Source organism: Protopterus annectens, chromosome 7.part0 (assembly GCF_019279795.1).
Source record: "Protopterus annectens isolate FY-2018-M chromosome 7.part0, PAN1.0, whole genome shotgun sequence".
NCBI classification, from domain to species: Eukaryota; Metazoa; Chordata; order Ceratodontiformes; family Protopteridae; genus Protopterus; species Protopterus annectens.
Window position 1 is genome coordinate 661,614,481 of NC_056739.1, and position 24,481 is coordinate 661,638,961.

Below are 24,481 nucleotides of genomic sequence, written 5' to 3' on the forward strand. Positions count from 1 at the left end.
AACCACAAAAGGAGGGGGGAGTATCAATATTCGTCAAAGATAACCACACCTCCAGGTTGGTGGCACAGCACGAAGCATCAGAGACTATCCATGTGCAACTAACAGTGGGTAAAACTGCATTCCAGTTTATAGCCTGCTACAGACCACCCTCCCAAACCCAGGAACCCCACTTGGCCTTCCTGAGAACACTGGAAAATATGAAGGTCTCTCCAAACACCATTATATTGGGCGACTTCAACTACCCAAACATAGACTGGGAGCATTACTCTAGCTCCAACACCCTAGCCCAAAGGTTCCTAGAATTTATAAACTGAAATGCTATGGAGCAACTTGTTACCACTCCCACAAGAGGGGAAAACATACTGGACCTGATCATCACCAACATGGGGACTCTATGCTCCAGACCAGAAGTGTATCCCTCACTGGTAAGATCAGACCATAAACTAATCTCACTGGATATTCACATCCCAACCCCACTCCCTGCCCAGAAAACCACAGTGAAAAACTTCTCTAAAGCAAATTTCACCCTCCCCAAAACCGAGGTGGAATCCTTCAAAGCCCCCGAGCCTGTGGAAAATACAGCCCAGACCGCAGAATCCTTTATAAATGCATTCTATGAACACCTTCAGGAATGCATGGATCATGCAATCCCAAATAAAACCAAGGCCCAATCCTCCAAAGGCAGACGTCCTGTCTGGTGGACCCCAGCCATAAACAAACTATACAATAGAAAGAAGAAGCTACTACATGATAGAGCAAAATCCCAAAAAGGGAAGGCATCTCTGATCAGTATTAGCAAAAAACTACGGGCACTCATAAAATCGTCTAAGGCCAGCTTCGAGAGAAAAATTACACAGGACACTAAGGATAATCACAAGGCTTTCTTTAGTTATGTTAGGAACCTGGGTGGGAATTCCCAGATATGCTCAGAATTAGTCCAAAATGACAAAAAATACACCGAACCCACAGACATTGCCAACATCCTAGCTGACAGGTTCAGCGCAAATATCTATCCCAGCAGAGTGCTGCCCCCTCTGAAATCTCAGATGCTCAGGTAAGAGCTGCCCTCTCCAAAGCAAAAAACACAGCATCAATGGGACCAGATGGTGTCCCAGGCTGCGTCCTACATGAACTCCAAGAAGAGCTAAACCCAAACATAAAACTACTGTTCAATCTCAGCCTTACTACAGGATATGTACCCAAAGAGTGGCGTACAGCAACAGTGGTCCCTCTCCACAAAGGTGGTGCCTCAACGGATCCTGGAAACTATCGCCCCATAAGCCTGACTAGCTTGGTCTGCAAAGCTATGGAAAGGATCATCATGGACCTCATAAATAAAGATATTGGGGACCTACAGACACTGGATCCTACCCAGTTCGGCTTTGGTAATGGCAGATCCTGGCTCTTAAACCTGGTCAATTTCTTTGAAACAGTCACCAAGGCCATTGACGAGGGGAAGGTGGTCCACACAGCCTACCTAGACCTCGCAAAAGCCTTCGATACAATACCCCACTCGGGCATTATAGATAAGCTCACCAGCTTAAATATAAACCCCTATGTCACTAGATGGGTTGCAAACTGGCACAAGGACAGAACCCACATGGTTAGAATTGCTGGAGCCATGTCAGACTCCAAACCAGTTACAAGTGGTGTCCCACAAGGCTCAGTCCTGGGATCTCTCTTGTTCGGTATATATTTCTCGGAGGTACAGGGCAACACGGAAGGACTGTGGCTTACCAAGTTCGCAGATGACTGCAAACTGGGCACCATAATTGACTCTCCAGCCGACACAAGCATCCTCCAAAAGGGCCTCATAGAAACAAACAACTGGTGCTAGAGCCATGGCCTCAAGCTAAACGCCAAAAAGTGTATAGTCATCCCCTTTGGCAAAAACAAAGTGCCCATAATTTACCACATAGGTGGTAATCCATTAAGTACAGAAGAAGTAATTAGGGACCTGGGGACCCAAGTTGATAGCAATCTCTCATTTGACAACCACGTGGCCAAAGTGGTTAGAAAAACATTTTATATAGCCCACCTAATCATGAAGGGATTCACATCTAGATCAGGGGAGGTCATCGTGCCTCTTTACTCATCCCTCATCAGGCCCATAATTGAGTACAATGCCCCTTTTGGGATGTACCTTACCAGACACCTGCAGCAACTGGAATGACCCCAAAAGTACCTCCCCAAGAGGATCAAAGGGCTCAAACAGATGCCATATGCTGCCCGGTTAAAGGAACTCCAGCTCTACTCAGTAGCATACCGCCTGCTCAGAGGCGATCTGTGCCTGACTTATAAAGCCATGTCGAACCAGGAATTAATGGACATGCTGCACCTCAGAAAGTCCAAATCCCATCGAGCTATGCATTCGAAAGACTTGAACCTCAGCACTGAAATAAATAGGACATGCTGGAGGGACAGATTCATAACCCAGAGGCTCCCTTCACTCTGGAATAAAATCCCAGTCCAGGTTAGGCAGAGTCCCTCATTGACTCTCTTCAAGAGGAATCTTGATGTATGGATGGGAGATCGTAGGCTTACCCCGGGTATCACTTTTGTGTCACTGTTAGACAGAGGCACAGTATACTAACCTCGAAAAAGGGCGTAGCAAAATTAATTTAAAATGGGTGGCGAAAGCCAAACACACTCTGGCTAGGCTTATAAATGCCCTAGGGCAGATAGCCTAGTATGAACCTATGAACCTATAAAAAAACATTTTTTATTGTATGCTTGTTTTCTGAACTATTTTAATGCCTCGGAATCCCTGCAAGTGCTTCTTTTACAATTTTAATGTGGTCCCCTACAAAATGGCAGATGTTGGGGCCTTCCTTTGTAAAGTGATCTTCTTTTCTTGCTTTGATTCCTTCTTCCCAGAAAACATTTAACATCCTCTTCACATGAGTCATGCTAGACATAAGGAAGTGATGTTGTTTTCTCATGCCATTAAGACAGCATGGCAGGAGTGTGAATCACTGTTATGTAACACACCTTCTGTAACAGAGCTGTATCTGTGTTTCCCTGACTGAGCCTCATTTATGTGTCTGTCAGAGCATGTTCTATGCTATATCTGTTAACTACTTTGAGCAAAAGAAAGGAGGTAAATAGCATGCTTTTGTAAAGGGATTCTTTTGTAGTTCTAAAGGAATTTACAGACCCTCGCTCACACTTTTATCCTGAGGTGTGAAGACTCTCACTGCAGTAAATGATCCTTGCTGTATCATGCATAGGTGACACATAAAGGAAAGGGATCCTAAGTAAATCTGTCTGCTAATTCCCAATGCCTTCAGTGGGAATTTTGTTTCTCTCATGAATGATGCAGAATTAAACCCTGCCTTGCTAGTACCATTTATGTCATGTTCACCCCCCCCCCCATTTTTTCTATTTTTAGTATTTATTTATATACTTTGTTACCCAGGAAAGTGAACTAGTCCCAGGATCTTTTTCAGTCATGAACCAGGCTACATTGGCAAACATAATACCAAGTAATAAATGCACTTAGCTATACAAAGAAAAAACAATACTGCCATAAAGACATTGATAATGATTGCATGTACACAAACGTAGCCAAGGTGTGACAGTGAATAAGTAAAACATTAAACAGCATTTTGTAGAATGTATACATTAATAATGTGTAACTCTACTTTGTTAACTTTATTATGAATAAATTGTATGCACCCATATTGCACAACTTACAGTGCTGTAAGATGTCAATATTTTTTAAATTACTAGAAATCAGCAAGTGCATGCTTTATGGCTAAACAAAAGAAAATGGGGGGGGGGTAATTATATCTGCATCTCTTTTTTTGTCCAAAGATATTATGATAATTTACTCTCATAGCCATAAAACTATAAAATGCAAAAATGCGACTCTGTAGACCGAATTGTTATAAAAAGTAGAAGAACCTAATACAGTTACAAAAAAACTACTTTTAGCTCCAGTGCACTCACGCAGTATACACAGACCCTCATGGTCTAGTTCAGCCCTGCTCTACTCACCCTCACTGCACTTAGGCTTGCTCTGCACCTCACCCTGCCCCCAATTCCCATCCACCCCCAGTACAGCTAAATATATAGTGCTACAACCACACCCCCTCTTTCTGCAACCAATCAGCCATATCAAAGTCATCAATAGGGTCCCCAGTACTTAAACCCCTCTATCCTTTCTTAAACAGTTTAAACTGGGGAAACATCAACCTCAATGATCCCAATGTTATTTGCAATGAAACCAATTAAAATACTACCACTATACTCTCTGCTAACCTTTCTGCTTGTCCCATATCTTCTTACTGCCTATGAATATAATACATACCCAGGTTTCCACTACCCAAAAGGCCAAATCTCCACTTATATAGCTACACACAAGCTGAAATACTTAATACATCCCCTCCCATCTAACTCCTTACTTACTAGGTATCAGCATTCCATTAGAACAAGATATGTCAACCCTAAAACGAAAATATACCAAAGTCTATTAATTAAAATCTGGAAGCTCACATTCAGATTATAATGCAACCTGACAATGGATGGAGATATCCACCCAAATCCTGACCCATCCTCATCCACTGTCTTTTGGTCCTTTACTAACTGTTCCACTACTACACAAATCTTAGACAAACCCCAAAACTCACTCTTGATCAGTCACCTAAATATCAGAAGTGTAAGCAATAAGATTCCACAACTTCATGCCCTCTTAGATGCTCTTTCCCTAGATATACCATGTCTAACTGAAAACTGGCTAAAACCTGCTACTTCAGATAATGAAATTATATCACCAGGCTATAACATCCTAAGACTTGATCAAACCAATAGGAAGGGAGGTGGGGTAGTTGTTCTGTACAAATCCATGCTTGAAGTGTCCAAGAATGCCCTGCAAACATCCCTATTTGGCAAAGCTGAAATGCTTATCACTAAGCTCCACATTAATAAGAACAAATGTATAAAACTCACCTGTGCATATATTCCCCCCAGGCAATAGCATAAATACCCTTGAAGATATCCTACATTGGTTATCCAGCAACTACCCCCAAGAAACCATTGTGTTTGGGTACTTCAACATAGACTGGAAGATGTGTTCCTCAGAACCCCCTACTCACCACATAAACCTTTATGGATTTTCACAGGTTGTATCCTCCCCCACTAGGATCAGTAAACCCAATAATAAAGTAAGTATTCTGAATTGGATTCTTGTTAACATCTGTTCCCTCAAATACAAGAGTGGGACATTGCCTGATGATGTAAGTGATCACCTCCTCACCTATTTAATCAGGCAAAAAGCTGATATCCACAACCAGCCCATTTTTAAAACAGTAAGGAACAATAAGAATTTCAACTGCACGAACTTCCAAAATAAACTCAAATCTTGCAATTGGTCAGTTCTGAAACAAGTACCACTTGAAGAACTAGTCAATTACTTTAATACCAAACTCCTATCCATCCTTGACACCCATGCACCAGCACAGACTATTAGAACCAAAACAAATGTAGCTCCTTGGCTCTCAAAAGAAATCAGACAAAAAATGCTACTTAGAAATAGGGCTTTGGCCACTTTGTGGACCACAAAAAACCTATAGATCAACTTAGATACAGACAGTTAAGAAATGAAACAAAAATATCCACCACATTAGACAAGAAAAACTATTACTGTCATCTACAAGAAATACACCAAAACAAGCCATATAAATTTTGGGTAGTTATAAACAAACTCCTTAGTCCAGAACAATCCTCCACTCCTGCCCCCTTGGATTCTAACCATAAAACCTCCAGAAGAAATTGCCAATACCTTTAACAGCTTCTTTACAACAATCATCCAGAACCTAGCTAACCAATTATCCCCCAGATGCCCATATTCCCCAGCCACTACACCCATCTCCCAACTGTCCTTTAACTTCAAACCAGTTTGCACATCTTTTATCTGAAAATTACTTAAGAAACTAAAGCCTACCACCCTGTCGGTTGATCTACTCCCTGTAGAATATCTACAAAAAGCTGCAGATGCCATAGCATACCCCATTACTATCCTGAGCAATAGAACTATAACTGAAGCATCCATCCCATCCATCTGGAAGATATCCCATGTCATCCCACTCCATAAAGGGGGCAGCTCTACTGACCTGTCAAACTATAGACCCATAGCTATTCTGTCACCCTTGGCTAAAATTCTAGAAAAATGCATCCATAATCAACTCCTGAACTATCTCATCCATAAATATCTTCTAGCCAACACCCAACATGGTGTTAGACCATTCCATAGTACAACCTCAGCCCTCCTCTCCTTTTCTAATGCCATTAACTAACACCAAAACAATAATAAACTTTCCTCTGCTATCTTTCTCGATCTTTCGAAACCCTTTGATATGATAAACCATCAAATGCTGATAAACACTTTGAAATCCATCTCCCTAGAGGACCAGGCCATCCATTGATTTCAATCCTATTTCAGTGGTAGACAACAGGCTGTCATATGGCAGAGGAAACTATCCACCCTTTTACCCATCACCCTCGGAGTACACCAAGGCTCCATACTAGGTCCACTATTATTTTCCATTTTCATCAATGATTTGTATAAGGTCATCCCAAATGCAACATGCATTCAATATATGGATGACTGCACTTTAGTATGCTTCGACACTTCACCTACAGAGTTGCAGATTCTATCCCAAAATACTTTTAACACAGTTGAAAATTGGCTCCTTAACTGTCATCTCATGTTAAATCCTAATAAAACCAAACTGCTGCTTTTCTCCCCCACTCACAGGTCTACCCCTATGACCTTTACATTAAAATCCAACAATGGCACCATTATCTCCCCAGATTCCTCAACCAAACTCTTAGGAGTTATAATAGATAATAACGTTGTTTGATCTGCATATCAATAAAAACTATTAAAACAGTTAATAAGAAACTTGACTCACTATATAAGAAAACTATCAAAGCACCAAACCAATCAAAGAAACACATGAAAAACTGGATCTCCCAGCTGGAAAAATGAAACTGCTCACAGAAATGGTACATAAAATCTTTACTAGTGCTTCCTAGTACCTCGGCTCAAAAGCCTTCAAGGGAATGATTTTTACACCAAACACAACTTTATATACAAATTGAGAGGCTAATTATTACCTCATTATTCAATTGCAAGTGGCATTATGCCATTAACTAGGTACTACATATTAACCCTTTACAAACAAATGTATAACACCCAATACATAAAAAATACAATTGATGAGTTTAACACTCAGAAATGTATGAAATCTGCGAAAACATATGAATTATAAACTTTCCAACCATTCATATCTCAACAATGAACTTTGTGACCTCATTACTAATAAATAAAAAACATGTTTAATATAATATAAACAACAATTATTAGTAAAGATTTTATATACCATTCCTGTGAGCGGTTTTGTTTTTCCAGCCTGGAGATCCAGTTTTTCGTGTGTTTCTCTCACTATATAGGATCAAGCCCTCCCTAACGTCATTAGCCAGAACTGTAATTTGCTCATACACATCTACTCTCCGCTCTCCTCTATGCTTCACCTCTATTTACAAACCTCAGCAAAACTGAACTTATCAAACTTTCTAGCAGCTACAATCACATTGCTAGATTTGCTACTAATGCAGCCTACAGGACTCATCACTGTCATAATCTAAATCTACTTGGATGGCTTGAACTGCCAAACCTACTTCAGGTTATCCAACTAATAGTTGCACACAAGATCCTCTACCAACCAGATAATACACCCGTACTTAAAAACCTCATCACCCCCTACAGTAACCTTAGTGTACCTCATTCAAACTCTGAAATCCAACCACACAGCCGGAGAATCTCTATTTGCTAACTCTGTTGGCAAAACTTGGCATTCTCTTCCTGCTAATCTTACATCTGAACTCTCTCTACCTCACTTCATAAAACATCAGATTCAGTACTTTAAAAAATGATGGCTATGTCCTTGTCCTAATCCAGACTAACTCTAACCATCGCTCGTGTGCACATGGAGGACTTCTGCCTACACTTTGCTTCTTAACGCCTTGGATCTACTACCAGGTTAGCCTACTAGGCATTCAATACCCTATCCTTCTTAAAAAGACTGTCTAGAATTTTTCATCTGAGTAAAAATGTAATAATTTGTGTATATCTGTTGTTTGTGTTTGTTTACATCTGTGTACAAATGTTTTTATTTATGTTTATTTTGTGTTTTAAACTGTAAAAATGTAACAGTTTGTTGAATGTGTTTTTTGTAGCTTTTCTCCCTGGACCTTCGCTGAAAATGGACATGTATCCAGTTGGACTATCCCGGTAAACAAATGTAAAATAAAATAAATAAATAAATAACATGATAAACCTACAAATTTTGGAATGGAATAACCATTACAGTTGAGCCTAATATCTAGCATGGTGAAAAAGTTTTGGGACAGGTAGAAAGTAGGAAATGGAGGTTGATTAGGATGATGACAGTTATATAATAGACATATTTGGCCAGGCCAAGAATAACCACAAAGCATTCTTTAGCTATGTTCGCAACCTCTAAGGCAATACACAATTGTGCGCAGAGCTCATTGTAAATGCAGCCACCTATCCTGAGCCCGAAGATACAGCAAACCTCCAGTCTAATAAATTCAGCTCCAACTTTACCCCTCTCCCCCCTCAACCTTCCCTCAGGAAATATCATCAAATAAAGTTCCCCCTACTATCACTAGGGAACAGGTCCTTAATGCTCTCTCTAAGACCAAGAACACTGAATCAATGGGCCCAGACAATATCCCAGGATGCCTTCTAAATAGCATGAAACATAACCTATCAGGGCCTCTGAAATTGCTATTTAACTATAGCCTCCAAACAGGCTTTGTGCCTCATGAATGGAGAAAGGCAACAGTCATCTCTCTGCACAAAGGTAAGCCATCTACAGACCCTGGAAACTACAGACCCAAAAGTCTCGCTAATCTTATATGTAAAGCCATAGAAAGAATTATCATGGAGATGATCAATAGCGATATAGTAAACCTCCAGACAATGGACCCAACCTAGTTTGGTTTTGTCAAGGGGAAACCATGCCAACTCAACCTGGTGAACTTCTTTGAGAAGGTCACCAAAGCAATGGATGAAGGCAAGATCATTCACACTGCCTACCTTGACCTGACCAAGGCATTTGGCACAAAACCCCACTCAGGCAGTGTTGACAAAATCAAGAGGTTAGGTACAAGCCCGTATGTCACCCAGTGGATAGCCAAATGGCTCACAGACAGAACCCAAGAAGTTAGAATTGGGAAGTCCACCTCTACAAAGAGGCCAGTCATAAGTGAAGTCCCTCAGAGATCAGTCCTTGGACCGCTCCTTTTTGGTATTTACTTCTCAGAAGTCAAGGTCAATGTCAGTGGTCTCTGGCTGACTAAATTTGCAGATGATTGTAAATTAGGAGCTGTCATTGCATCTCACACTTACACAAATGTTCTCCAGGAGGGGCTGACACAGACAAACATCTGGTGTTAAAGCCATAAACTAAAACTAAATGCCAAGAAAAGCATAATAGTATCCTTTGGGAAGTCATCCGTCCCTGGTAACTATCATATTGGCAACACACCCCTTAGACTTGAACCAGTAGTCAGGGACTTAGGGGCACACATAGATAGTAATCTAGCTTTTGACCATCATGTGTCTGCAGTGGTGAGGAAATTATTTTATGTTTCACAACTTATAAGCAAAGGTATGGCATCTAAGTCCAAGGAAGTCATTGCTCCAATTGTATTTGGCATTCATAAGACCTATCATTGAATACAGTGCCCCCTTTGGTATGTACCTAACCAAGCATATCCAACAATTGGAATGTCCACATCGGTTCCTCATTAAAAGAATACAGGGTGCAAGTAAAATGTCCTATGCAGACCACCTCAACGCACTATCCCTGTATTCTGTCTCCTACAGGCTTTTGAGGGGAGATCTATGTCTGGTATACAGGGCATTGTCAGACCCCCACCCTGATGGACCTCTTGCATATCCACAAAACAAACAGCACCAGAATTACCCATTCTAAGCATTGCCTGAGATATAAATAGGACCTACTGGAGAGATAGGTATGTATCCCAGAGACTACCCCATCTATGGAACAGGCTCCCTAGCCATGTGAAGCAGAATTCCTCCCTAACCCAATTCAAGTGCATCTTGGGCAATTGGATGGGAAACCAGAAAATCATCCCTGGTTTGGCACCTATGTCTCTAATGGACACAGGTAACTTGTAAATGGTTCATCTCCCAGGACCTATGCTTACAATTATCAAGGGTATCAGAACTTGTCAGAGATTTGGGATGCATGGCTTGGCTTAAAAAGGCTCTTGTGGTTGTTAGCCTAGTAAATACCTGTGAACCTATGAACTCACATGCACATGCTCCATCTGTCTGTGTATATATTTGTGTGCATCTGTAGATATGTGTTATGTACACACATATGCAGATGCACACTCACATACATACATACATATCCATATGTCAGGGCATGTGTGATCACTTACAAAAATATCTTTTGCATATTTCTCTCTAGATGTATTTGCACTGCACTGCATCCCATATATAGTATTACACATGCTAAATATCTAAATACATACATTTTATAAGTGTGTGTGTGTGTGTGTGTGTGTGTGTGTGTGTGTGTGTGTGTGTGTGTGTGTGTGTCATTATGTGTATATACACATAAGAGTTGCACAAAATTTCCATTTGGATTTGTTTTTATCTAAAGAACATGACGTACATATACACAGGCATATAATCTATTTCACCATTATAGACACACACACACACACACACACACACACACACACACACACACACACACACACACACACACACACACACACGTCATATATTTTTGTACATATGTGTAAGATATGTGCTACACACGCATTCCTTATACACACAGACACACACATGTATTTATTTTATTTGTATTTTGTTTAGTGGGAAAGTCCACTGGGCCTACATAATTCATTTTCAGTGCAGGCCCAGAGAGGAAAGCTGCACAGTACAAGAAATTAACAATCTGATTCAAAAATTGAAGTTACAAAGAAAGTACAAAGAAAATACAAACAATAAATATATAAAATAAAATGCTATGACTGAAATTAACAAAATTACAATCTTAACAATCAACTTAAAGTGAGGATCTGCATAACTTATAGTCTCTATCTACAGTAGTACAATCTCACACAAAGACAGCATTGACAAGAGGTAGAGTGTCTTACTTAATCTTGGGGGTTGGTGCAAGTATACTTCCAGCATGAAGAGAGGTGGTTATGAAGGGAAGTTTTGAAGTCGGTGGGATTCTGAGTAGTTTGAATAGATAGAAGCAGAGCATTCCAGGTCTTGGCTGTTCAGAATGAATAAAGAAGCTAGCTGGGTGGGATGTTGGGTTTGGGAACCTGCAGCAGCTTCTCATCCCCTGATCTTAGGTGCCTTTTTGGGTGGTAGTAGTTGTATACTGAGCTCAAGTCAGGACAGTCTTGGGACATGAAGAGTATTTTGTGAGCTATGGTTAGTTGTAAGTAGTAAAGGTAGTTTGGTAGTTCTAGCCATTTCAGGGATTTTTGACAATTTCAGTAATGGGTGTAGTATTTTGAGTTAGTTGTGAATTTGGTGATTTTATTGTAGCTTGTCTTGAGTTTCAATTTGGAGGAGCTTTTGATGTTAGTAGTGAGGCACCATAGATGAAAGAAGGTAGTAGGTATGTTGTGTCTAGGGTTATTTGTGTGTATGGGCTTAGAAAGTAGTTTTGTCTATAAAGGGTTCCAAGTTTAAGAAGTGGTTTGCAAATGTTGTGTTGTATATGCAGGTCAAATTTCATATGTTTGTCAATAGTGACTCCGAGGAGCTTTGTGTGGCTGATGACTTTAAGTAATGATTTACAATGGGAAAAGATAGTGAACTCAGTTTTATTTAAGATGGTTGTTTTCTTAGGGGTGAAAAGTATGATTTTTGTTTTGTTTGGATTCAGGGCTAGGTGGTTGTTGTGCATCCAGGATTCAGTGGAGGAGAAGACCTTTTAAGTTTGTAGAATTTGTAGAAGTAAGTCTGAGAAAGAGTTGGCAGAGCAGACAATAGTGGAGTCATCAGCATACTGAATGCCCATTCCTTGAGATAGTGATGAGTGGAAATTGTTTGTGAATATGCTAAACAGGATTGGTCCCAGTATAGATCCTTGGGGAATGCCAGTGGGGGTGTTGAGGAAGGGTGAGATGTAGTTTTGCCATCTGACAGCCTGTCTTCCAGTCTAACATAACCAAATTTGCAAATATGGGGGCGCAGGCCGCCCCCCATAGCAACACCTTCTTTAGTTTGTCTAAACAACTCGCCTTCAAAATAGATGTAATTATGATCAAGAACTATAGACATCAATTCCAATATCAGACATGTTTTGTCCCAAGTAAGATGACTATGTTTTCTAATGCTGTTGATAAATGCTTCCATTCCTTCATCTTTTGGTATGCAAGAAAATAAGTCCACCACATCAATAGATACAAATAAATATCCCTGTTTCCATATATCCACTGGATAGATTTTTAAGAATTCCCAGGAATCCTTAACCATATGCTTTACTTCTCCATATAAATGTTTAAGCGTGGTATCTACTAGTACCCCCAATGGAAAAGTTTTGGATTTGCTGCCTGCTGTAATAGGCCTAAATGGTGGATTGCTAATATCTTTATGAATTTTCGGAATGCCTACTATAGTGGCCATTTTTGGATGTTCTACTCTATACGAATGATATGGATCCTCAGTTATTCGTCTATCCAATAAAAATTCTTCTATGTGCAGATCTATACATCTGTAGGCTATGTTTATTTCATTAAGAGAAACCGTTGCATAGTTCCCAGATGCATGAAGAATATCATGCATTTTAGAAATATATTCCAGACTATCAAATGTAACAACGCCCTCCTTTGCCAGGTTTCATAACCCTTACGTTGTTGTTAATCCTTAACTCTTTGAGTGTCGTTAGTTCTTCATGAGAAAGATTGTTTCTCAGTTTCATTGTAATAATCTGATTTTGCATCTGGTAAATCTTCTGTATAACCAGGCTGTCAAAGGTTTGAACATTATGGTTCATAGGTGGAATAAATGTTCTCTTTTTCTTAACACCTCCTATCCTACATACAGGTTCGTAATTATTGTCCTTACATAACAAGGCTAAATTCAATTTCCTAGTGTATAATTTGAATTCACTTAGGCAGTCAACCAGTCTAAAATTGGATGTAGGAATGTATTTCATTCCCTTCGATAATAACCTAAAATGGGATTTATCCAATGGAGTATGTGTGTAATTGTAAATTTTAAATTGATTATAACAATAAATAACTCCATCGGTTATAATATCCTGATCGTTTTTAGAGTCTATGTAACTGCCAGTTCCTGTGTCCGTCACTCTTACCACTTCATCCCTTTTTCCACTTCCTGATGGTAAACACTCTTTTTTTCTCCATTTTCCTCCTCTTTTCCAATCTATCTGTTTTCCATTTTTCCATCTCTGGTGAAAATTCTTATTGTTATAATGAGTATATTCCCCTCCATAATCTCTAGACACATCGTGAACAAAATTCCCATTGCGGGATTGGTTCGTAAACTTAAGATGTGCATTATTGGTATATCCTTTATAAGAGTCTGGTCTATCAGGGTGGTGCACCCCTCCCCACTGATAAGCTTGACCTCTCTTATACTGTTCAACATCCCTTTTCATTTTTTTACTTTTCCTTTCGTATGCTTTTTCTTGTTTTTGAATCAGCTAATTCAAATTGTTCCGCATACAATTTTTCCCAATGTGCGAACATAAAGTCTTTCAAAATAATATCATTTAATTGCTCAACTTCATTTAAATATTTGCAAAGTTTTTCATCATTGCATTTAATTAGCAATTTCATGTATTGTATACCAAAAGAGTCAAATAATTTATTAAATTCATTAATAGTTGTAATGGACATTTTGACCCCCATAGGAGTTTTAAAAAAAGTAATCTCATGGGTATAATGTTGGTGTCTATACATTTAGCCAAATATGCATTATCTAATTTAATAGAGTTTATAATATTTAATTTTTTCCCCAACATGTAAATTAAATCTTTTAAAGTTCCCTTTAACTTGTGGGGATCAAAATGTGCATTGTCCTTATTATCAGATGTGTTGTCAAAATCACAGTCGTAGTCAAAGAAATTTTTTAAATAAAATTCCTTGTTTCCCTGTGATGTTGATCCATTTCCACCACATTCACTTTACTTAGTGGACAATACAGTACCTTTATCAGTTCTATCCTTCGAATTGGTGTTAAGATATGTACGTATCAATTGCGCTCTCTTGGGCTTTGTGCCAGTCCTTCTGGCCTCTTCAGTCAGGTTTCCAAAAGAAAAATCAAACGTGAAATCTGTGGGTGCCAGTCTACTGTTACCAGATTTAACTTGATTTTGTAAATTTGGTAAATCAATGTCTCCAAAACTTATCTGTTCATGTCTTTGTCCATTAGGTACCTCAGGAGACGAAGTTATCAGTATCGAACCATCCTTAGATATCCTCCCACCGTCTGCACAGTCTGTACCAGTTGCATGACATGAATTTGTAGATTTACAAACAATGGTGGAACCAATGCTGGTCTTAGTACCCTTCCTGTTGCTGATGCTGTTAAGGTCGATAGTATCATTAGTATTGATTCCACATGAAGACAGCATGGAAATGAGCTTACTCACATTGCCCCTAAGTAAAGAAACCTCTGATTGAAGTTTCTTAAATCTTTCCTTATTAATGGGTGAGGAGGCCTCGGATTTGTTGAGTTCGGATTCCATGAACAACAACTGAATCGATAACTACAAGCACTCCTTGTACACCAAAAATAACAGTAAGCGGAAAAAGAATGCCTGTATCCGCTATCCAAAACTCACCAAAAGTTGGACTAGCTGGGAGGAGAACACCATATTTAATAGCGCATATTATGAAAATAACATCAAATATTATTCATGCTTTTTAGATGACATTTATATGTTATGGGACAGACATTCAGATACCTTTAACGAATTTATGGAATATTTGAACAACAGCAGTGAATTTTTGAAATTTACATTCACTTGCAGTAGTGAAGGTGTTGCCTATTTGGACACCTTTGTAACCAACACAGATGTGGGCTTTAAGTCAAAAATATATAGGAAAGAGACTTTTAGCAATTTGTATTTAGACTACACCAGCAATCATCCTAAAAAATGATGCATAACATTTACAAGGGTCAATGTATATGGGCTGTGAGGATGACCTCTGAATTTACAGATATGGTAAATGAACTTGGATATATTACAGAGCTGTTTAAGGAAAGAGGTTATGACCACAATATGATGAGAGAGACAAATGAATATGTTATGAGAGAATGGGGAAAGAAATACACCCTATTGTTAGGGCTTAACAGTAATAAAGCTGAAGTTATAGATAATACGAACTATACGAAGAGATCGGAAGTTTACAGTAGGGCTTGTGTCCTTGAATATGGACCATATACAAATAAAATCAAAGATATAATAACAGATTACTGTAATGTTTTGATGGTAGATCAGGATTCTATGGACATATTGGGTTTAAGACCAAATGTTGTCTTTAAAATGGGGAGAAATCTAAAAAGCTTGCTGGAAAGGGGTTCCAGGAATCCAAAGACAGCTTGCAGCACTAAGCACACTTTAAAATGTGGTTGTTGCAACCAATATTATGTTATCAATGAAGATGAAGGTATTGTCTTGAATAATGTTAACAAGACAAGAATTATGTTCAAACAGGGTGATTGTAATTCAAAGTTTATTATTTATTTAGCTAAATGCGTAGCGTGTCCTGGATACTATATAGGCAAAAACTGAGAGACATTTTAAAAAAACGGATATATGCACATCTCTACAGTATTAGGACTAAGGACACAAATAACGCACTCTACAGACACATAGAGAAATTAGGATCAGAACACACATTTAAATTTTCCATTTTGGAAAATATTGAAATGGATCCTAGGGGAGGTGATTTCAGAAGTTTTTTGGCATATAAAGAAGTTTGGTGGCAATTATTGACAGATGCATGTACACCACCGGGTCTGAATGACCATATATCCATCAGACCACTTCTGTACAATAAATAACTGAAATATATTGGATCGATTACCCCTTTGTTATTCATAGGTTATTAATATGACATTTTTATATGTTAGATAGGATTTTATATTTATGATTGATATTATATTTTTATGCTTTATTTATTTAATTTATTTACAAAGGCTATGATTATAGTGATTGTTATAGGGTTTTTGAATGTGTTTTTTGAGTTAACTTGTTAGATACTTTGTATACAGACTGTTGCCACTTTAAGAAATTTGGCGCCAAAGAGATTATTTATAAAGTTTGAACTAATGTTTGAATTGTTCTGATGAAGGTCACTTTGTGTGAGTGAAAGCGCTTAACTTATATTCATTTCAAATAAATGGAACTTGTTTTTTACATCGGTCTGTGGATATAATAGTTGGACATTATTGAATATTTTACACAACAGTTTGTGACAGCGTTCTGCTTTGTTTTTGCAAAGCAGTCAGAGGCGTTTTATTTCGCCAAACAGTTGCTGTGTCTGTATCCTGTTGAACTATTTTACAGGTGTGTTATATTTCGCCTAATGGTTGCTGTCTCTGGATTCTATTGAACCATTTTGCTTTTGTTTCTACATCGTATGACTGATACTGTATAGAAAGGCGGCAATTCCAACTTTTGGTGAGTTTCAGATAGTGGATACAGGTGTTCTTTTCCCGCTTACTGTTATTTTTGGTGTACAAGGAGCACTTGCAGTTATCGACTCCGATATTCTTGTAATAAATTCGTTCTTTCAAAAATATTCTTAAGGTTATAATTCTTCCTAAAGCTAAATCTTAAGGGTTTTAAAAATACATTTAATTTATTTTTGCATGCTTGAAAATAGCTTCCAGTTCCTCCACAAAATTTTCTGAATCTCACTGGTGTCCTGATTGTAAGCTAAAACCAAATAGGAGTTGTTTCCCGTCATTTCAGTCTCTTTTCCTTGATTGTTCACTGCTCCCACCATTGCACTACTGTTGTTTTACTGGTTTAGTAGGGGTTTGTACTTATTTCCCCATCCCTTAAGGATTTCATCCTTTAAGTCCTTTACCAAATTTTCTGGATATCTCCTTTCTAAAAATAATTCTACTATATAGTTCAATTCTATTTTGATATCACCTTCATTAGAAGTCATAGGGGCTGCTCGCACCATTTGGCCTTTTACAATATTTTTCTTTTGGTGAGGCAGATGGTTACTCTAATAATATAAATAGGAGTTTGAAAAACATTTCTTCTTAAATAGCCTAGAAACATATCTCTTATTAATGTTATCTTTCGAAATAGTCACATCAAAGTAATGTACTTCCTCATCTCTAATATCGTGGGTGAATCTTAGAAATTCAGTAGCGTTGTTTATATAGTCAATGAAACACTCAATATTATTCCTTGGACCTTTCTACATAATAAAGATATCATCCAAAAACCTGAAGTAGGCCCTAATAAATTGCTGATGTTCTGATTCAAAAACAAAATATTTTCCCAGTGTAATAAGACTATATTAGCAAAAATGGGTGCTTATGCTGCACCCATAGCAACACCATCTGGATGACATCTTTATTGTGTGAAAAGGCTTCATTGACTATGCAAAAAACCCCACTGAATTTCTAAGATTCACCCACAATATTTGGGATGAAAAAATACATTAGTTAGATGTGACTCTTTCTAAAGATAAAATTAATAAGTGATATGTTTCTAGGTCAAATTCCTTTTTAATTTCTCCAAATATTTTGGGTTTCTAATACCATGACAGGAATGGACCCCTTTGCTAAGTCAAAGTGCAATTAAAGTTTATGACATTAGTATTGTTTCACTCTTTGATGTCAGCCAAAAGTACTCTTTGCAGCACCCGCAATGTGCCCAGTAATGACTCCTTCTGCAGCTTGTATAGATTTACATGGATTGGTAACATACCTAAATACAGTTGTAGATTTTTTTTATAAGACCCATTGCTCCTACTACTATTGGAACTGTCTGGGCATCTTTCTTCCACATTGCTCTCATTTCTGCCTGGAGATCCTGATATTTTATGACTTTGTGTCTCTCTGTATGCAAGACACTGTAGTCACTGGGTGTAGGGATTGCAATGATCAATACTACATTTGTCTTATTATAGGATCAAAGGAAGTTACTAGGCTATTGGCCCTGAGGCCCTTATAAGCCTAGCCAAGAGTTTAGCCCATGTTTAGACAAGTCAGCACCCAAAGCCTCTGTCCAGCAGAGACAGGGGTGGAATCCCAGGGGTGTATTTTCTGTTTCCCATCCAGTTATCCAGGTTGCACTTGAAAAGGGATAATGAGATACTCTGCTTGATGTGGAGAGAGAGTCTATTCCACAGATGGGGGAGTCTCTGGGACAGAAATCTGTCCTGCCAACAAGTCCTATTGATGTCACAGACCAGGTTGAGGTCATGCGTGTGGGTTACTTGAGTAGAGCTTGACTTGTGGATATGCAGCAGTCCCATCAAGCTGGGGTCTGAGATTGCTTTGTATGCCAGACAGAGGTCACCTCTGAGGAGTCTTCTTTTCTTGGACCACTATATCCGGTTTTCTTGCATCTATCTTTTGAACTGTTGGTAATGAGTGATCTTGTGTGATATAAACTTCTTAATTTTCTATGATGCTTTGTGGCTCACATTTCCAGTGTTTTTCAGCCACTTCAATACCATAATGTTTGCACAACCCCCAGTCCAACAGTATTGCCACATTATTATGCCTGTCAGTATACAGTTTTTCTGCCATTAGTATGTCACAACCAAAAACAAGGTGTGCAGCTGTTTCCAATTCAGTTTTACAAAACCTACATTTGTCTGTTTCCCCCACATGTTCAATGGACTTTATAAACCAGCTTGTACGTAACTCACTGTCTTGGGCTGCCGGTATTAACCTTTCATCTCTTGGTTTGAATTTGCCTCTCCTTAACCATTCCTGATCAACATGAGGTTCTTCCAGAAGTTTTCTATACATGCAATAATATTTATGCTTTTTCCACATTTCTTGTCTTCTCATCTGGTGCTTCACCTTATATTCTTTCTTTTGTTTTTTGGCAGATTCAGTTGCTGCCTGATTTTTATCTACTTCTGGTTTGATTTCCATTCCTGTTAGTTGCCGATATGCTTCTGCTAAATTAAGCAGAGAGGTCAACTTAGATTTATTCTCTTCATGTTTCAAAACTTTCACTACATTTGGGTTTTGTGAGTTCAGCAGATATGTGTGGAATCCCACAATTGCAGATCTATACATGCAATCAATTTCAAGGAGACCCATCCCTCCTTCATAACATGGAATATACAATCTTGATTTACACTGATTTTTATAAATCATTTGGTGAGCATGAAGAATCATTCTTGTTTTCTAATCTATCCAACACGTTTTGGGGCCAGTCAATCACTCAAAAAATGTAAGTTAGGACAGGAAGAGCAAATTGGTTTATAGCCTGGATTTTGTTCCTAAATGTCAATGCTGTTTTCAGTATTAATTTAAGTCATCTAAAGTATTCCTTACTAAGTTTTATTTGCATTTGTTCATATTTTATTGTTGATCCTTCATGCTCCAGTTCTTTTATATCACTTTCTTGTCCCAAACTGATGTTTTCTTGGTGTTGTTAAGGTTGCTTTTGCACACTTATCAAGACCAAATTACATTCTTATATCATGTGAAAAAGTTTTGACAACCTGCAGCTGTGCTTTCAGTTCCTCATCACATGAGCTATACAGTTTAAAATAATTAACAAAGAGAAGATGAGAAGTCTTTACACTTTGTTGTTTTCTAGGAGCCAAATTGGCTTAAGCTGTTAAGTAAACAGCTTAATGGGTTAATGGCAAGGCAGAATAGCAATGGTGACAGGGAGTCAACCTGGAATATCCCCCTTTGAATTTTTATCCCTGGTATAATAATCTGTCCTTTATCAAGGTTTAAGTGCAAAGTGGTCTGCCACTATTTCATGGTCACTGTCATGTAGTTAATCAGTGTAGGGTGTATCTTATACATTTTTAAGCACTCTTTTATCCATGAATGTGGGATACTATCAAATGCTTTTTTATAGTCAATCCATGCCATACCTAAATTCTTCCCATTTTTACAGTTCTCCAATATGACTTTATTTAACAACAAATGATCCTTTGTTCCATATGACTTTATTTTAATGTCCTTTTATTCTACTGCCATAATTGAGTTTTCTTCTAAATGACTATAAACTCTGTTAGCATCAATTCCCATGTACTGTATAGTTTATATGTCATTGGAAGGCAAGTTACAGGTCTATAATTTTTAGGGTAGCTTGCAGGTTCACTCAAGTAGGATCATTGTTTAGCCTGTTGCTAGCCAGGTTGGTGTCTGTTTGGGGTGCACATATAAATAGCTCTTACTCATGGCTAAATCATCATGCAAAGATGTTAATACTTTTAACCAAAAGTTAGGTACTGCATCTGAGCCTGGGGTTTTCCACTTAGTGGCTTTTCTTAACTTTGTTTCAATCTGTCTGGTTGTTACTTCATCCCATTTCATATCCTGTACCTATAAACTTCTTATTCTTTCTTTTACTTTTTCTATCCATTTAGCATCTTTGTTATACTCCACAGGATCTTCATAGATACTTCTCCAAAATGTATTTATTTCCTCTTTTTTTGGCGGTCTTTCAATTCCTTTTACCTTGTTTCCCAATTCTCTATAAAACATTTTTGGGTCATCGATAAATTGTTTATTTTGTACTTGTCCTCTATATTTATCTGTGTAAGTTTTTCCACCTGTGCTGAAATTTTTAGTTTATTTGTGATAGTACATGGTAGATCCTGGTCTGTTCTAGTACTGTGCATTGCTTTTATCACATCTATCTTTCATAGTATTTTGTTGATCCATTCCCTCTTCTATACTCTTCTAACAGTGACACTTCCTGTCTTAATTGCTTTACAGTTTTCTCTATTCGATACTTCCATGATGGTATTTGATTTCTTCCATTCCCTTCCCTCACTACCCTGTGTTCTTGTGGTAGAACTTTATCAGTTATTAATTTAGAAGCACAGTAATATATCCTATTCTAATATAATATATTATATTTGATGTAATATATCAAATTATTAGTTTGTCTGTATTGATGTTGGCTTAGATTGGAGGGGGACTCTCTATTAATAAAGACATGGAGATGATCACTGCAGGTATTTGAGTGTGTTTCAACTGAGGATAATTTGTTGGGGTATGTGAGCAGAACCCAGTCTAAAATGGATCTCCTATCAGTCCCTTTATTAGGTCTGGTGGGAGATTCAATGAGCTGGGGGAAGTTGAAAAGGTTGATATTTCAGGATGAGTGACTGGAGTTGAGTTCTAGCTGGTCGATATTTACTTCACCTAGTATGATAGTCTAATTTTTTAATATTGTTGGAAATCCAGGCAAGGATATCTTCTAATATGAGAATGTTGTTTCCAGGGTGTGTATAGAGGGCTACTATAGAGAATTTTTTAATGTTATTCATATTTAAGATGGCTGTGAGAATTTCTGCATTAGAGAACTGTGGTATAGGGTTAGTAAACTGAACTAGACTGCGGCGAGTCAGAAAACAGAAGAGCAACACCGCCTCCCTTTTTATGGGTCCTGTCTAACTGTGAGATGTGTGTATACACACACATACTACATATATATATATATATATATATATATATACACACACACACACACACACACACACACACACACACACACACACACACACACACACACACACACACACACACAGCCAGACATGTGCATTTAAATGCAGTTTAAATTTTTTCTTACTTCTGATTTCCTTTGCTTAATGTTTTTAATGCAAGCACACATTACAAAAGTATGTTAAAGTAAATTCAGCTGCATATTATGGTTGGTATCAATAATCACATTTCCTTTGTGGACTAGAAAATGCTCCTGCACTCTACCACTGTAAGAACTGACTCAGACTCAGTGGGAATCTCTTACCATCGACTTGTGTGTACCAGATATGCAACCCCCTCTGGAAGGATGTCTCAAAAAACATAAAATACCTTTTTTATGAACAGTAACAGTGCACCTAGTTGATAAGGTTGCCACTTGTCTCTCTCTGCAGTTCTCTCCTGTGTATGTCAGGGACGGGGGATGAAAATAGTAAAAGTGTTGAAATTTACAAGTAAAATATTTTTCTGACCTTTATTTAAATGTCACAGAAACCTTCGATACATGTAAGTTACCTTAACATATAAACTATTATAGATAACAAACATTTAAAGCTTAGCATTTCAATACTATGATGCTGCTTATGTAAATTTGTCAGAATAGGTGACAACTTCCTTTTAAACGCCTGACTGATTTAATTGCTTTGTTATGCTATGAAAGGGGAGTGTTAAGTTCTCCTCTATGCAATAAAACAGTAGAAAACAGTTCCACAGCTTTCTGTCTTTATTTGTAGCAGCTGCTGTGCTCTTGAAATTAGCAGAATTAATTGCTCACCTAAGATATCAATTGCTCTCATACTGGGTGACTTCAACTACCCCTCCATTAACTGGGAAACTACTCATGTACCAATACAATTGCCCAATGTTTCCTGGAATTCAGTAATTCCAATGCCCTGCACCAGCTTATTCTTACCCCCACTAGAGGTAGCAACATCCTTGACCAGGTCATTACTAACATGGGCAACCGTTACTCTACACCAATAGTCAATTCCTCCCTGGTTAGATCTGACCACAAACTAATCACCTTGGAAATCCACATCCCGCCTGCCCCCCACAAAGGTAACCACCATGAAAAACTTCTCCAAAGTTAACTCTGGGCTCCTAAAAACAGAGGTGGCTAACTTCACGGCACCCATGCAAATGGAGAATAGTTGCATGACTGCTGAATCATACACCAGTGCCCTGTACGAATTTTACCCCCCTCTCCTCCACCAAAGGACCAATCACAATACCAGTAGATTGCCAGGCACCCAGTATTACTGCTGCACAGGTTAAAACAGCACTGTCCAAGGCTTCTATGGGACCTGACAATATCCCTGGCTGTGTTCTACATGAACTACAGAGTGAACTTGTACCTCACCTGTGTGCCCTGTTCAATCACAGCCTCACCTCAGGCTTCGTCCCTACCGAATGGTGCACTGCTACAGTCATCCCTCTCCACAAAGTTGGAGTGACTACAGACCATGGGAACTATCGCCCCATTAGCCTGACGAGTCTGATATGCAAAACTATGGAACGCATCATCATGGACCTAATAAGCAAGGATATAGGGAATCTCCAAACTCTGGATCCCACACAGTTTGGTTTTGTGAAGGGTAGATCATGCCTACTCAACCTGCTTGACTTCTTTGAGTCAGTCACCAGAGCTGTGGATGAAGGCAAGCTCATTCATACAGCTTATCTTCATCTGGCCAAGGTATTTGATATCATTTCCTACTCAGGAACCATAGAAAAACTCATTAAGCTAGGCATCAACCCCTGTATCACTAGGTGGGTTGCAAACTGGCTCACAGATAGAACCCACAGTGTGAAAGTAGCTGAGTCCAAGTTTGACTGGTGACCTGCCATGAGTGAAGTCCCACAGAGTTCAGTTCTGGGTCCTCTCCTGTTTGGTATCTACTTCTCTGAAGTCCAGGCCAACACGAAGGGACTATGGCTGACAAAGTTCACAGACAATTGCAAGTTGGGAGCTATTATTAACTTCCCAAGTGATGTTGACATCCTACAGAAAGGCCTCACTGAGATCAACGACTGGTGTCAGAACCATGGCCTTAAGCTCAATGCCAAAAATTGTGTCATCATCCCCTTTGGGAAAAACCTGGTTCCCATGAATTGCCACATTGATGGTAGTCCACTGAACACAGAAGGAGTTATAAGAGATCTGGGAACACAGGCTGACAGCAACCTCTCTTTTGACTACCACATTGCCACTGTGGTCAGAAAGTCCTTCTTTGTGAAACATCTTATTACTAAGGGTTTTGCATTGAGGAGGTAAGAGGTCATTGTCTCCCTCTACTCTTCCCTCATCAGGCCAGTCATTGAGTACAATGCCCCATTTGGCATGTATCTCACTAGACACCTGCAACAACTAGAGAGGCCGCAAAAGTACCTCACAGAGAGGATCCTAGGCCTTAAACACTTGTCCTATACGGACAGACTCAAAAACTCCAACTATTCTCTGTCTCATATCACCTACTTAGAGGTGATCTCTGCTTGACTTACAAATTCATGTCTGACCCAGCTCTGTTAGAAAGCCAACATCTAAAGAAATCTCAATCCCTCCACACCACACGCTCCAGAGACCTCAACCTCATTACCACAATCAACAGAGCAAGCTGGAGGGACAGGTTCATAACCCAGAGACTGCCCATGTTATGGAATAAACTTCCCATACATGTCAAACAGAGCACCTCA